We start from the raw sequence: 15,843 nt of genomic DNA, 5'->3' as shown, positions 1-15,843 counted from the left end.
ACTATAACCAATTATTTTACAAAGGGTTTTGGAATAAGAATTATAAACGAGAGAAGGAGAGACCTCTAAAAAGGTGGGAAATAATACTTTCTTCGTGTTTAAATTTTTTAATTAACATTATCTCTTATTAAGCTTGTTTTGCAAGGTAAATATCCCATAAATGCTTCTATCAATACCCTCTTCAGATCTTTTAGTTTCATTTCTGCTGGCACCAACATTCAATGCAATCATATACTTGTGTGACCTTTTTGGTTTCTAAGGCATGGTAACCTGATCATTTTTCTTTTAGTTTTTCCATGTAAACACTTCACTGTGTTCAATGGGGCATAAGAATAGGAGCCTGCTTTTTATTCAGTTACCATATTAGTTAAGTCACCTTTTGTTGCATAATGGACACCTTACTGATGCTAACTTGGCAAATAAAGGAATTTGTTGAATCACATGGATTAAAAATTCATGTATGACTTGAGGCCAGGGTTCGAACTACGTCAGCATAACCAGGCTTTCTCCTTCTCTCCACCCTGTTCCTTAATGTGATGGCTCAATGTGATGTCAATGAGGCAAGATAATTAATCCACACCTTTCATGTTCAACTCTAGCAGAAAATATAAAGAGCATCTCTTTTAGAAAGCTCATCTTAGAACCCAATAATTTATTTTGATTGGCCCACTTAGGTCAGGTGACTTTCCCTGAAACAAACACTATACCCTGGGAAATCAGGGTCACAGTTTTCATGCTGTAGAGTCTCATCTGGACACTTGGCCAGAGAATAGGTAATACAGTTTCCCAAAGGAAAATTGGCATACTTTTTCCTGTAGAGGGGGAATAGATGCTGGGCAAGCAAAAACAGCATACATATGTTACAGCTTTTAATACATTCAAAAACCCATTGTTCTACTGTCTCCACCGAGCAGAATTCCCAAAGAAGAATTTACCTCAGGCCAACTAAATGCTTCTCTTGGTAAAAAAAGAAAAAAAGGTTAAAAATTAACACACAATTTCTTTTTAAACTTATGATCAAATCACACACAAATGCATATTTTCAAGTTCTACATAGTCATTTGGAGTCTTTATAGAGTCCTTGTTCAATGTTTTTAGTAGCTTCTAGTTATGACAGAAACTAACTGTAAATGTAAGGAAAAGTTGTGATTTTCTTTCCTCAGAGGATGTGCATTTCTACCTGCAGTTTTCTCTTGAATATCACCACATTCTACCCTCAGCTTTGATGATGAAGTATAAGGGTTTTCTTTCACATCGATGCCCCCTGGGTTGCTGGCTATAATCAGCCCCCCGGCAGGAAGCTGGGTATTCTGGGGAGTCACGTTGCGTGTCTCTAAGATCATAGAGGCTAAAGTGATGTGGTTTTCCTCTTTCCGAATAATTAATTTTCAAAAATTGACATGAGGCTCTGCTATTTCGGTACTTGCATAAGATAAACCACTCTTGTTCTGTTCAGCTGCACATCTGCCTGTGGAGCACTGGGTTAATAAGTTACCCCTGCCATTGCCACCCGTGAAGGACTGGTCAGGGCTTTATTTCTACAGAAGCAATCCATTTTCTGCCAATGCATCTGAAGTTCAGACAAAGCAGCATGGCTTTTCTAGTTTCGAACCTCACATTTTCTTTTCTAAATGAAAGTTTATCACATTTGTTTATTCAGTACCTAGTAGAATTAAGGATCCTCTCTTTAAGAGATCATAGTCTGGTAGAAATTCTGCTATGTTATTATGCTATACAATGATTTAGAAATGTATTCTAGAATCTTAGTATATATGCATAGCTAATCTCCTAGATTAAAAGTTGTCTTTGTACTTCCCTGGTGGCGCGGTAGTTAAGAATCCACCTGCCAATGCAAGGGACATGGGTTCGAGCCCTGGTCCGGGAAGATCCCACATGCCGAGGAGCAACTAAGCCCACGAGCCACGACTACTGAGCCCGCGTGCCACAACTACTGAAGCCCGCGTGCCTAGAGCCCGTGCACCACAACGAGAAGCCACCGCAATGAGAAGCCCACGCACCGCAGCGAAGAGTAGCCCCCGCTCACCACAACTAGAGAAAGCCTGCGTGCAGCAATGAAGACCCGATGCAGCCAAAAATAAATAAATAAATTAATTAATTAATTATTTTAAAGGTTGTCTTTGATATTAAGTAACCACCAAAAAAAAATAATTCACTTATGTATTCATGAATTCTGAGAGAGAAATATTTTTTTAATGTATCTACATATATACATTTATATTTATATATTTATTTATATTTAATACATCAAAGACATTTTGATACATTTACTTAAAGCATTTTTCTCCTATTGAACAAATCCCTGTTCTTTGGTTTCATCAAATCATAATGATTATAATAATTTGCAAATTTAAAAAATTAATTTTAAACTTCCTTAGGGTATACATGGTTTGATAATTCTTTATATATCTTTAGATTCCATTATTAAGTTCTCATAATTCTTTCCTGATAAAGTGGATTGGGGATGAACGGAAAGGACAACCCTAGAGGGGAAGAAACTTCTTTTTTGTTTTGTTTTCTGGTCATTTCTTGAATGGGATTTCCCATGTATGGCTTGGATCTTGCAGCTAAAGAGAAGTAACTCATGGAAGAAGATATTTAGGAGATAATTTATACAAGACAAATAAATCCAAGACAATAAGAAACCTTTACGGTTATAAATTATAGGATTTTTCCCTATTATAGATCCAAGTACAATAAATAAAAATAGGGATTTATTTTCCGAGAGATTAAAGTACCAGAAATGAATCTCCCATGTGGAACTTGCTCTTAGGCACAGCATCGGATTTCTCCCTTGATGTGTAAAGCAAGAAGTAATGGAAAAAAATATCCCAGCTGAATGAAAACCACAAGTATCTCTGATGCCCTGGCCCTAATGGCTTTTATTCCTCTTGCAAAAACTTTTTTACCCTATAAACAAAATAACTGTCTAAGGTACATTGTCTGCAGTCCTTTGCAAGGTTTTTAAAATACTTTCAAATATAGTTTAACCCACCAAAGAAGCAACAGGTCAGATTAGGATTTGAGGCTACAGTAGTAACTACAGGTCCCTTTCATTGTTTAACACATAACAACTCGTCTGGGGAAGGCTGGTATTAGAGTAAATTAAATTACAAGATAAACTTGTTAGACAAATGTACTTTCACTAGACTTTTGAAAAAGAATCCAAATGATGAAAACATCATCCATTATCATTTGTTTTACCAACCCACAAAATCTTCACTCAAATGTTAGGGTCAGTTATATATTTATCAGTTATATATTTATCAACTTGTGTGTGCTCTGAAAAGATAAACTAACGCATAGGGAATAGACAGTGTAAAGTGGGACTTTAAGTTACGTATCAGGGAAACACATAAGTCTTTGAGAATCTACACTGAAGATCAAATTTAAAACTTTCACTTGATTCTGGAAGGCTGAGAAAGCCCAAGGAAATAAAGTGTTAATAAATGAGGAAGTAGAAATATGCACTGAAATGCAACAGAATAAGGAAACAAATGTTATCCAGCTCAAGATACAATTAAAAAGATTCAATGTAGCTGGGTTCTAAAATGAGACTTAATATTCAGGTTTAAGAGGTATTTAATTTTTTCCCAGCTCTGTCCACTGAAAGGTCCTAGAAGCCCAGAAGTAATTACACCCCCGGAGCAATTAGCACACCCAACACCCAGATCTTTATTCCTAAATACCATTCTCTTATTAAAAGGAATCAGGTATCTCTGGAGAAACGACAGATTCCAGGGTTGGTGCAGGGAAGGTACAAGATGAACCTGAACATTTTGTGCCAGAAAGTAAGGAACTGCTAAAAATACACTAAAAGTTAAAAAAAAAAAAATTGACGACATGTCAAAAGGACACATAGAGCCAGCTCAAAGGCATTCCCACTGGGCAAGTCAGAGACAATTTAAGCATCAAAATAAACAAGGTCCATAACACATTATAACCCATTGAATAAAATAATAATCCATATTGACAATAAATAGATGATTGATAACTAAATAAATAAATAAATAAATGGTATAGATAGATCTTTCTAACTAGAATGCCAACTAATAAATCCGGAAAGATCCAATTAGAAAATCGTATGCAACTATCATGATAAAAATTTATTTAGATAAGGCTAATTGATAGATTAGTCTTGGGTGATAAGGGTGGTGAGTGAGTTTGGTGAGAAACAGGATATTTCTATAGTTCCACCCCACAAATTATCACAACTATCACACCAACAGTGGAGCACAGCCAGTAATCTACCCAGTAGTGAAGCCCAGGCTGCAACCTTCACATCTTCAGGGCACAGCTCTTGGCCCCAGTGATCACACAACACAGCCTGAGGCCCTGCACCAACTTAGTACCCTGTCTGTGGCCCAACCTGAACATAGAGTCAAGCCAGTGGCACCACCCTGCCAGGAAACACAGCTTGTGATCCTGCCCAACCAGAGGTGATTGCAGAGCCCAGCTGGTGGCCCCACCTGACAGCATAGCACAGCAAGTATCTCTGCCAGACTAGGGAGCCCACCCAGCAGCCCCACTTGAATGTGGAGCCCAGCCAGCAGGCCCACCCAACTGTGGAGTCCAACCAGCAGTAACTGCCCTGACTTCAGAGCATGGACAGGGGTCTCATCCAAATTCATCCAAGGAGATGAAAGATCTGTACATTGAAAGCTATAAAGACACTGATGAAAGAAATTAAGCAGATACAAAAAAATGGAAAGATATTTCATGTTCATGATTGAGAAGAATTATATTCTTTTTGTTTTGGATTTTAGAAAGTTTATTAAACATTTTTGGATTGTCTGGGCTATTGTTCTCCATTGCCAGTGTTCACAGAGTATAGGAATTCACACTTTGGGGTTGAGAGAGAGAGATTTATGCTGCCTTGTAGTCTTGGCTATTTCTTATCACACTTAGGGGGTTTGACAGTTTGGAGGAAGCTGGGAGTAGAAGATGTTTCCATTCACTACTGTTTGGGGACACACTGGAGGAGGTCAGACACGCTCTCTGCAGTGACCCTGTAATTGTCCCTACTGGAGAGAAGTATTCTTCTTAATATTTAATATTATTAAAATTTTCATACTACCCAAAGCCATCTATAGATTCAATGTAATCTTTATAGAAAAAAAAGGCATTTTTTACAGATATAGAAAAAATTATTCTAAAATTCATTTAGAGCCACAAATATACCAAATAACCAAAGCAATCTTGAGAAAGAAGTACAAAGGTAGAGGCATCACACTTCCTGATTTCAAACTATATTAAAAAGCTATAGTAATCAAAACAGTATGGTACTGGCCTATACGTTGACACATAGCCCAATTGAACAGAATCAAAAGCCTAGAAATAAACCCCCATATATAAGATCAACTATTATTTGACAAGGGAGCCATGAATACTCAATAGGGAAAAGATATTCTCTTCAATAAATGGTGATGGGAAGACGGGAATAAAGACACAGACCTATTAGAGAATGGACTTGAGGATACGGGGAGGGGGAAGGGTAAGCTGAGACAAAGTGAGAGAGTGTCATGGACATATATACACTACCAAACATAAAATAGCTAGCTAGTGGGAAGCAGTCGCATAGCACAGGGAGATCAGCTCGGTGCTTTGTGAACACCTAGAGGGGTGGGATAGGGAGGGTGAGAGGGAGGGAGACGCAAGAGGGAAGAGATATGGGGACATATGTATATGTATAACTGATTCACTTTGTTGTAAAGCAGAAACTAACACACCATTGTAAAGCAATTATACTCCAATAAAGATGTTAAAAAAAAAATGGTGATGGGGAAACAGGACATTAACATGCAGAAGAATGAAAATGGATCCTGATCTTATACCACTCACAAAAATTAACTTGAAATTACTTAAAGATGTAAATGTAATACCTAAAAACTGTAAAACTCCTAGAAGAAAATATAGCAGGTAAGCTCTCTGCCATTGGTCTTGGAAATGATTTTTTGGATATAACTCCAAAAGCACAAGCAACAAAAGCAAAAATTTTTAAAGGACTACTTCAAACTAAAAGTGTTAGAGTATCAAGAGAAACCATGAACAAAAATGAAAGAGCAACCTTTGGAATGGGAGAAAATATTTGCAAGTCATGTATCTGATAAGAGGTCAATAAAAAGGTAGGAATGTAAATTGGTGCAGCCACTATGGAAAACAGCATGGAGCGCCCTCAAAAAAATTAAAAATAGAACTACCCTATAATCCAGCAATCCCACTTCTGGCTATATATTCAAGGAAATAAAATCATGATCTCAAAGACTTATCTGCACCCCCATGTTCAATGCAGCATTATTCACAATAGCTAAGACATGGAAACAACCTAAGAGTCCATCAACAGATGACTGGATAAAGAAAATGTGAGATAGATATATATATATATCTTTTAACATTCCCACCAACAATGCACAAGAATTCTCCTTTTTCTACATCCTTGCCAGCAATTGTTATCTCTTCTCTTTACACATACAATGGAATATTATTCAGTCATTAAAAATAAGGAAATCCTACCATTTGCAAAAAATAACATAAATGAAACCTGAGGGCTTCATGCTAAGTGAAATAAGAATGACAAGTACTCTATCCCACTACTGGGCATATACCCAGAGAAAACCATAACTCAAAAAGACACATGCATGCCAATGTTCATTGCAGCACTATTTACAATAGCCAGGTCATGGAAGCAACCTAAATGCCCATCGACAGACAAATGGATAAAGAAGATATGGTTCACATATATAATGGAATATTACTCAGCCATAAAAAGGAATGAAATTGGGTCATTTGTAGAGATGTGGATGGATCTAGAGACTGTCATACAGAGTGAAGTAAGTCAGAAGGAGAAAAACAAATATCATAAATTAATGCATATATGTGGAACCTAGGAAAATGGTACAGATGAACCAGTTTGCAGGGCAGAAATAGAGACACAGATGTAGAGAACAAGCAGAAATGAGACACAGATGTAGAGATTGGGATTGACATATATATACTAATATGTATAAAATGGATAACTAATAAGAACCTGCTATATAACAAAATAAATAAAATAAAATTTTAAAAAATTTAAAAAAAAGAATGACATACTCTATGATCTGATCTCCCTTATGTGTAGAATCTAAAAACATTGAATTCATAGAAACAGAGTGTATATTGGTTGATGCCTGGGGCAGGGGATGGGGGAATGAATGAAGGTGGTCAAAGGGTATAAACTTCCAGTTATAAAAAGAGTAAGTTCTTGGGATCCAATATAATGCATAGTAACTGCAGTTAACAATGCTGTATTTCTAAGAGAGTAAATCTCAAAGGTTCTCACCACACGCACCAAAAGAAACACCTATGTGAGGTGCTGGATGTGTTAACTAACCTTATTGTGGTAATCATTTTGCAATATATACATATATCAAATCATATTTGCATGTCTTCAACTTACACAATGTTATATGAAAATTATATTTAAAGATAGAAAAAAATTTAAAACACAAGCAGAATTTATTCTCTCTCTCTCTCTCACACACACACACACAAACACACACACAGTTAAAAAGCAGTTGAAAAACCTTAGAAGCAGGGCTGAGGAGTGTAAGCCCTGCTTCTAAGGCCTTTCAACTGCTTTAATCAGGCCCTAGTTCATCCTGGATAATCTCCCATACTTAAAGCCAACTGAATAAGGATTTCAATTACATCTGCAAATTCCCTTCACAGCAATACCCAGATTAGTGTTTGAATAACTGGGGATGTAGCTTAGCCAAGCAGACACATCAAAAAGAAAAAGAGAAACCATCACATTATGAAAACTCATATATATAAACAAGGAGGTTAAAAAAGATTATTTAAATGTAGAAACTATAGCCATACATTCAATACTATTGCCATCATAAAAAAAGTATAACAATAAAAGGCAGGCAAACCTTGTAAAAGAATAAAGATGTTTCAATAGGCACAACACAGACATTTAAGATGAACGTCATTCTTCTTGAGACAAAAGTAAGAAGTTATCAAAGAAGAGTCAAACATAGCCATCTATAATATACTGTTTCAGAAGGAAAGCTTTAGCTCATAAGTCAGGTTCACCATGATAAAAAACCAGAACCTGGAAAATATTGGACATCATAAATGACACAGAGACTGAGAAACAAGAAGTTGTCATATTTTATCATGATTCAAAACAAAATGACTCTCAGTCCTATGCCTTGAAGGGGACAGAGGTTAGAAAAACACTAGCAGTTGTTTTATGACCTTTCCAGCTTTGAAAAGAAAGGCCCCTTAGCCCAAGCAAAGCCCATTTTTCCCCATGATTTGAAGACCAACAACATTTTACCCTGGTGTGAGAGGTTGATCCTCGCTTTTTGATGGCACACATCTTTCCACAGATGCAGCTGAAGGCAGTGCTTTCCCAGAACCACGACTCTTTTCCTCCTTTACCCTGAGCCTGCAGTGCCTGGGTACCCTTCACTCCAAGTGACTGTTCTCTATAAGCTATAGTTCATCTTTTCTTTTCTTTTTTGAAACACTATATTGGAGAAGAAAGCTGCAGAGCAGCTTTTGTGAGACTCTATTATCAGAACAAAAGGAGGAAGAGCATGCAACAGTAGTTCATTCTTCTTAATAATTTTTATGGACTGAATGTTCTCACTGAGAAGTTAGAGAAGTCACTTAGAAATTCATTATGCAGGGAGAAAACTCAAGATGGCTCCTGGCACTAAGTAATTTTTTTTTCTATTAGATCGCTAGAGTAGTTACCCCGCACCTGGGTGCAAACAAAGCTTAAAAAAACCTTGTAAGTGATAACACTATGCTCTCAGATTATTATCTTCAGGATGTCTCTGTACACAGTGCATATAGTAATCTTAAGTATCACTGCCTACACTGAAACAAGCAGAGGCCAGGAAGACCCTGCTGAGATGGAGATATTATTGGGTAGCTGATCGGTTCACTTACTAAGAGATCCACTCCTACCCACTGGCTTCGCCTGTGAGACCAGACTCCGCTTCAGGGTCTGCGTGTTAGTAGGGTGGGAAAACTCCCATAAAGTTGAAGCTTGAACTTCAATTTACCCAAACAAGCCCTCTCGTGGGGGAAGGTGAGTAAGCCTAAAGAAATAACGTTACTGAGAAGTTAAGACTTCTACAGTAGAATCCCCTCCTACCAGCACTAAAAATGAGGAGTAGGACACAACATGGCATAAGTATTTCCTATTGGCCAGTTAAAGGGGTAAGCATGTGAGATTCATAGGAAAGTTGGTGAAGACTCGTAGTCCTGGATTTGTACAGAGAAAAGACCACAAGGAGCTTGAGAGGTCAAGGGTGAGTCAAGGTCACTAGATGGGTAACCAGGACAGAGTACTAGTGGCACAGCAGGCCAGTGCAGACAACAGCAGCAGGACATGTTTTGTACAGAATCCTGGAGAGATAACAGGAGCAGTGGATACAGCACACAAAAGCAGAGGCACAAAGAGAGGCATAAATCTTATGTAAGATAACCTTCCTCTTGGGGTCCCCCAGAAAGACTAGAAAGGGGAAGGTGTAGATACCTGTTGAGGCCCTTGAGCTCTCAGATTTCTTGCTGCCTCTGGAGGTATTGGTTAAGTCCCTCTATGATCTTAGCTCCGTAGTTCTTGCATTATGCATTTTCAGACTTTATTTGAGCATTTCTTTTTCCAGACTGGGTCTGAAAACCAGTGGTGTCAGACTAAGTGTGATTTAAAAACCAGACTGGGTCTGGGATCAGACCCAGATCACCTTCAGGGACTTGAACCTTTGGTTCACATCCCCCAATTAAAAAGGGTTACAGCAGGCTCTTGGAACGAGCTGGAGATCTGAAGTTAAAACTGACTAGGGAGGTTTCTCTATAGAAGCAGTTGGCATCTTAAGGTGGACAGTTCTCCCAAGATCATGGATCAAGATCTTAATCTCCAATATGAAAGCTTTATTCCTTTTGCTTTTTCACTACTTGCCTTTTCTCTCTGTTAACGTACAGGAACATAAGGCTCCTTATCTCTGGTATCTTTCACTGAATGTACTGCTAAGGTCATAGCTGCACAACAAAAGTCCTTAAAACTTTCTTGCTAAGGTGGTTTAGACAATAAAATTGCAGAACTAGAAGGAGTCTGTGCCATAGTAAATATCTCTTACTGTACCTAGATATACACCTCTGGTATTGCAACAAATACAAGAAATTATCAAACAAGCCACTTGGCTAAAACAGGTTGATGCTCCTAGGTACATTCTTTGATTTATTTGATGCCAATTGGTTTGATTCTTGGGGGCCCTGGCTAAGGAGTACACTCAGTCCCTTGGTATCATCCTCCTAATAGTTATCATTATAGTTTCCCTGGTGTGCTATATTCTCTCAAAGGTCTTAAATGCATGTTTGCAGCCATCAGCAGTACATCAAATGGTCTTGCTGTACTTGGAAAAACAGAAACAAGACAAACAATGAGATGAACAGCAAAAACAATTCTTTCACGATCTGGCATTATAACCTAAAACTTTTACAATGAGACAAGAAGGAACTTAACTCTGATGGTTACTGAGAGTGGGCTAATACCAATTTTTGGTCAATCTCTCATGTATGAGAGGATGAACAAAAGGGTGGAATTGTTAAATTAATAAACAAGGAGGGCCTTAGACTGACGTGGCTTTAATGCTGCGGTGGTCTATATAAGCAAACCAAAATCTCAGCCTATAAATGCCTCAAGACTACAAAATCAAAATACTGAGGACAACTAATCACAGTCAACGAGGCTTTAAGTTATAGCCGATAAATAATTTCCTTACTTTGCTTCTGCCTTTTCTCTATAAAAGCTTCTCCCCAAACTTTTACTGGTGGACCATTCCTAAACACTTCTGGTTTGGTATTGCCCAATTCAAATCAATTTTTGCTCAAATAAGCTCAAAATGTTTAATATGCCTCAATTAATCTTTTAACAGCATGAACACTCCAGTCCTTCACAGTCCCCACAACTCTCAATTGTCTTTTAACAGTTGTGTTTCACATTTTTGTGACTCAGTGACATTTGAGCTTGAAAGCCTCTGCTATAAGTGAGTATGAGGTGGGTCCAGTGCTAGATGATTCAAGGAAAGGCCAATTAAACTGTAGGTCACTCTTCCTGTTACCCCAATTAACACATTTAATAAAAAGCAAGCTATGCTGTATTTCATGTTCTTCCAGGCCTTTCATCCAGGATTCCAAAGCTCATGATCAGAAAAATATGCAGTCCCAATAGCTCTCTTCTTATGAAATACATATATTCATAGAATCTTTTCTGTTTGATTCACAGAATCACAGCATACATACTTCTCTTTTTTGGCTTATTTGTTTAGCTTGAAATATCTTTTCCCAGTATAGAACAATGGATGAAGTACTTACAAATACTGACACAAAAATATCTAACATTTTTCTTTCAGCTTAGCAATGTACAATAAAATAACAAACAGAAAGCATTAAGAGCTGAATTATTCTGAAATTGGTCACACAGAACTCCAAAATACTTGTCAGAAGATTTTAAGCAATAGATATTAGGAAGGTAATGCATATATTTACATGAATCTAAGAACATTTTTGTAGCCTCCTACAGTTGAAATATACTGAGCCACAACAAGCCTCCAGACAATACTCAGCTCACTTCTATAATTTAAGTCCCTTTTGCAATAACTTCATAGCACAGCATAGACATTAAAACATACAATTTGTGTTGGCGGCAAAAAGATTCCATTATTCACTTATTCATCTTGAGATTCTCAGTTACAAACCAAAGAGATTGTTCTAGCTCATTAAAGCAGAAAAAAATACTTCATTAAAAGGATATAAGTTTTAGAATCTCTGGGAAAGACCCAGAAGCAGGCTTGATGATCACTCTTCCAAGAACAATCTCCAAAATAAGACACAAGACTGTTCCAGCACCAGAGCTACCACCAGGCACAACACCACAGTTTGCACTGGTGGTTCCAGGTACTAGAGACAACTCTTAGAGTCTTTTGGACTGTGTCTCTGGAAGGCTGGATGTCTTGGCCTGCGTCAATGTTTGTGCTCGGCTGCAAAGCATGATGGCTAGAAAAGTAAGGTTATGGGCTCTGCCACTGTGAGCGGTGGGCTAATAAGGCGAAGATCTCCCCACAAACAAAAAAAGGTATACAAAAGTGCTGAGGAATCAAATGACCACTGCCCACCCTCCCACCCACCCCCACCAAAGCAACAGGGCATTAGATACTGGGTGAGAAAGTGTTAAGGAAAAATAAAATAACATGTTAAGAAACAAATTCTTGTGGAATTTTTAGTCTGTTGGGGAAGACAGGACAAAAATTAAGCAAATAATCACATTAATAAATGTATAACTACCAACCGCATACATGATCCAAAGGAGAAAGATCTGGTTCTCTGAGAGCTGGTATCAACTGGAGATCCAGAAGACTTCTTAAGGAAATGATTTCTGACCTGGGATCTGAAGAAGGAATAAGAATTAAACTGATGAAGGGAATTGAAGAACATTCCAGAACATTCCATTCAGGGGAAGCACATATGCAGAGAGCTGTGATGAGAGGGAACACAGCAAGTTTGAGGAGGAGGAAGGCCCATGTATTTACTTGAGATTAAGGTTAGGGTGGGAAAGGAGTTGTGTAAATAAGCTTTGAAAGGTAGATGGGGCTAGATGAGGCAATATTTATGTCTTCATTCTGAAAGCAAATGTGGAGGGGAGTGCAAGAGTACTCTCATCAGATCTCTCTGATAATTTTGTGTCAACTGAGCACTGGGAGGCTGTAGACATCATATGGTTCAGGAGAGAGGTGATCGTAGTCTCACCTCTTACAAGACACTTGGAGAAAACCCACCAGCCACTTTACAGTAGATTCTTGTTGCTTTTTCTTCAGTGTGTAAGTTCTGTTTTAATCAGTTTTGCTATATCTGTTATTTTGCAAAATTGAATTACATACATGCTTAAAACATTTTCTGATTTTGAAAAGTTTAATGCCATAAATATTCCTTTTTTGGAAACTGAATCTGGGATGACACTATAGAGTATTTGCAATTCATAGCCTAATGCATTTGGATAAGTTGAAATTCCTTGAAATTCAGAATTTATAATAAAAGGCATTATGGTTTCCAAATAGTAGTGGATGACCAGGGAATTATAGTATTTATCGCTGCTTTTCAGACTTCCACCTGAAAACTGCCTTTCCCTGGTTGTCTGATCTACTGTCTCTTCGCCAATTAATTCTTAGTTAATTCCTGCATAAATAGCAATAGAAAGCTCTATAAGAACTTCATTAATTTTTTTTTCAATTACTTGAAATTTGGTTAGAACTGAAGATTTCTTTGCATTAAAGCAGCCTGAAGTATTAGCTTAAAATGTGTGGTTTGAAGCCAGGAGACTTGATGTTAAGTTCTGTTTGCATCACTTCCCAGATATATGACATTTTGAAAGTTATTGGTGTCTTTAGCCTTTGTTTTCTCAACTGCAAAAGAGAGGGCTTCCAGCCGAGTTGTAATGAAGATAAAATAAGAGGATATTTCATCAAAGTGATTTGCATGCTAGACAAGTGTAGAAGCATAAACATGAAAATGATTTACTAAATAAACAGGGGAGGAAATGCAGAAACATTGGGGTACTTCATAGCAAAGAAAATATTCAAAAAATTTGCATCATTTTAAGAATATGTACAAAAGTAGAGACCAGAACTGTTTTGATTGTGCCTGTGATCCTACTTTCAGGATTTTCCTTGTTGGTCTCTGAGTTTAGAGCATGTGAAAACCCTGGATCAGCCTCCAGCAGCCTCCCAGCTGGGCCACACCCCAGAAAGCAATCGTGGCAGTAAATTTAAACAGAGCCAAGGAGTAAGCAAGGCATATCTCTTCAACAGCCATGTATGCTTAGGTTCTTTTGGTGCACTATGTTTCATTTCATTTTATTAGTTGTTTATCAGATATACAGGGCGGAATAATATGCCTCAGTTCAAGGCACATTATAATCATCGATACATAAGAGTCTCTCTAGTTTTAACAGTTATTTATTCTACTTAATCCACATCTCCAAGGTAACCATTCTGCTGTATTTCTTTTTCTTTTTTAATAAATTTATTGATTGATTGATTGATTGATTGATTGATGGCTGCGTTGGGTCTTCGTTGCTGCGCGCAGGCTTTCTCTAGCTGCGGCAAGTGGGGGCTACTCTTCGTTGCGGTACACAGGCTTCTCATTGCGGTGGCTTTTCTTGCTGTGGAGCATGGGCTCTAGGTGTGCGGGCTTCAGTAGTTGTGGCACACGGGCTCAGTAGTTGTGGCGCACGGGCTTAGTTGCTCCACGGCATGTGGGATCTTCCCAGACCAGGGTTCAAACCTGCGTCGCCTGCATTGGCAGGTGGATTCTTAACCACTGTGCCACCAGGGAAGCCCTATTTATTTCTTTTTATTTTAAAGTGCTCTAAAATGTGTTGTGTGATTTTGTTGGCACTTATTTTAAACTATGTAAATCCTCAGAGATCTCATTCATTTTCTTCCTCTTTTGGACTAAGTACTATCTTTTTAAGACACAATCTTATTTCTATGTGTACATCAGATATGTTCCTCCTAAAGCTCCATAACCACCCATGGTATGTATTCTCCAAGTCTTGCCTATTTACTCTACCCAAACTGCCACCGACCCCCACCACTGTAAGCATTACTGTAATAGCTATCTTTATATATTTCACACTATAAAAATATCTGAAATCCTCTTTGGGATAAGTTCTCAGTAGCAGAAGGGCTGTGTCGTAGTATGCATGTACACTTAATCTGTCTACATCGTGCCAGACTGTTCTTCAGAATGGCTGTACCAATCTACTCCCCATGAAGCTTTCTGCACAGCTGCTTCCCTGACAACACTCAGCATTATCCAGTTTTCTAATTTTTACCAATTTAGTACTGCTAATTTAATCTGAATTTCTCTGATTACTATCTTCAGCATGCCTTTGAGTACTTGGTTTTGAGAGTTTTCTTTTCTGTAAATTGCTCTCTCATATTCTTTACCTGTTTTCCTATTGTGGTAACTGACTTGTCAATTTACAGAAATTCCCTGCTAATGATTAATTCCTTTCCAGTTTTAAACATTGAAAATGCCTTCTCCCGTTTAGTCATCTATTAATTTGGTCCATAGTGTTCTTCATGAATGAAAAACCTTAATTTTCCTGAGCATAATGAAGCTTTCACAGATTATTTCTTCTTTTCTAACCTTCTCATCCTTGAAGATCTTCCCCTGTGGTCCTCTCCCTGCCTGAAGTCTCACCTGAGGGTGCTGGGGACAGAATGACAGCTGCCCAAGTACAGAGGATGGATCAGTTTTGTTTGGTGCTCTTTCCGCACAACTACAACAGTGCCTGGACCAGGGTTAGTGCCATATATAAGTGCCAAATGAATGAAGTTAGAAAGTCTCCCAGAGCTATGGAGAGGTCATTTCACCTCCTGGATTCTTTAAGGTGCACGGTTCCCCACGACTTGGTTTGTGTACAAGAAAAATCCTTCTTGCTCAGGGAGGGAGGGCTGCAGTGGGGTGGAGCAATGGAAGCTGTTTGTCAGTCTCTTTCCATGATTTCAATCTCCATATCGTTCCCAGTGGATCGTTCCCAAAAGTCAGTATCTGGAAGATTTTAAATAGATATACATATGAGTAAGTATCTTGCTGGTACAAACCAATCCAAAATGTACATTCCCACAATATTTCTGATTGTTTTCTTTATTGGGGTATAACTTACATGCAATAAAATTCTCCCATCTATACAGCATATTTGCAGGGGGAGCCTTACTTTTGATATAATTGTATTTAGCAATCTTTTGCTTCGTTTTTCCTTTT

This window comes from Balaenoptera musculus, chromosome 3, assembly GCF_009873245.2.
Source record: "Balaenoptera musculus isolate JJ_BM4_2016_0621 chromosome 3, mBalMus1.pri.v3, whole genome shotgun sequence".
NCBI lineage: Eukaryota > Metazoa > Chordata > Mammalia > Artiodactyla > Balaenopteridae > Balaenoptera > Balaenoptera musculus.
The sequence above is the reverse complement of the archived record's forward strand: the minus strand, read 5'-3'. Positions refer to the sequence as shown.